This window comes from Salvelinus alpinus, chromosome 3 (assembly GCF_045679555.1).
Source record: "Salvelinus alpinus chromosome 3, SLU_Salpinus.1, whole genome shotgun sequence".
In the NCBI taxonomy this organism is placed as follows: Eukaryota; Metazoa; Chordata; class Actinopteri; order Salmoniformes; family Salmonidae; genus Salvelinus; species Salvelinus alpinus.
In genome coordinates this window covers 21,029,418-21,031,211 of record NC_092088.1, presented here as the reverse complement: position 1 = coordinate 21,031,211, position 1,794 = coordinate 21,029,418, and positions in this window count along the sequence as shown.

Below are 1,794 nucleotides of genomic sequence, written 5' to 3'. Positions count from 1 at the left end.
CTCAGGATGCCTCATCCACAGGCCCAATATTAAAGGGGGGGAGAAGACGAGCGAGGTTTGGAGATGTCAGCTGGCAAGCCAATCACAGAGGATGGCCTTAGGTTACGAAAAAAAATATTTGTTCCCATCTGTCAATCACACACCACCCCCTGGTAATGTGAAAAAAAGAGAGAGAAAGAGGGAGGGCGAGAGGGAGGGAAAATGAGAGGGGAGGTATAGGGAGGGACAGAGGAAAAAGGTAGAGTTCTTCTTATTCAATCTATTTTATCCATGATAATTCAAAGCAAGCACTCCCTAAAGTGGCTGAGGATAGGTGAAAGGATGTAAGGCCTGCCTCTTCATGGAGGCTTTGGGATTGACAACGGAGAGGAGGGCATACGGGGGGAGGAAGTGTTGACTCCATTTTTAAGGGGTTGTGCCCTGACTAATTGATCCGGATATATGTGCATACAGTGCATCCACACACCCTTTCTCTGTCACGCACACAGGGAGACATTTACAGTGAATTTTCTAAATTGTTGTCCTCCCACACCGACAAGAGGACATAAAAGGAGACACAATAAAGCCATAAAACGTGGTGGGCCAAAGGCGACACATTTGACATCAATACCATTGTCATTTTGATGGGCTGCGGGGCAGGCAGTAGTCGGAGAGAGAGGAGGGAGAAGGGGGCACTATTTCTAGAACTAACCCAAAGTCAATTTAGATGTTGGGAAACTGATTTGTGACCATTACAAACTTCACACTTTTGTTGAGTCACAGGGTTAAATGCTCTTTTATTTATATCATGTCTTAGGGAAAAGTTTTATTTTCAACAAAGGCATATTGATGTACTGTACCACAACAGCAAAAACATAAATTAACCCATGAAAAGACTGCAGTATGTTAGCGGAAATTGATACATTTCTTATGTTTCCCCTATAGAGAGAAAATCTATTCTCGGTTGGACAGCTTGTTATTAGAGTTTTGCCAGTGTGTTGCATCGTGTGTTTAGAGAATGATGTCTAATGCTCTTAGTGGTTCCTCTATGTTCTTATGATTCTGTGTGTTCAGATGGTGTTAACTTTGTAACAGAAACACTGCACAATGCCGTGACATCACGCCTAAGTCAAAACAATATCAATATGAGTTATTTAAAAGTTATTTACCGTGAGATTTATTCAACCGTTATATTTCTTACCAGACACACAGCTATTCACTGAAGTAATCATCCTTTTGAGAAACATTATTAATTGACTAAAATGATTTCCTTGATGGTCTGCTGTAGCTTTCGGACTGATGTAGACATAGTGGCACAGGTGCCTCAAAGAGGAATTGATCATGGCTTTAATGTTCTGCGTGCAGTACCCATGAGGATCATGTTGGCCCTTCATCCAAACCTCATCTATACTACTACCTCTCAACATCCCTAAAATAAACCCTATTGGTTACCACCAATCAAAGCTCTCTCGTCTTCTCTGGTGTGGCTATGAAATGTACCCCAGGATAGGGTTTGTCTTGTGACAACTGATGTGCTGCCTGGGGGTGGTGGTGGTCATGCTCTACCCCAGGGCAGGAGGGAGTGAGTGCCGGAGGGGCTGAAGGAAGGGGCTGAAAGGTTTCACAGTAGGGGCTGGGAGTGTGCCCTCTGGAGGGGAGAGCTGCCTACCTACCACAGGGACAGAGCCCAGTGACCCCAGCCTAGAGGTCAGTCACAGAATACACTCCTCGCTCTCCTCCTGTTTTGTTCCCCCACAACAAAGAAGCTGTGACCGATGCACTTTGGGACCGAATATCGCCCGGCTTGAGAAAAGA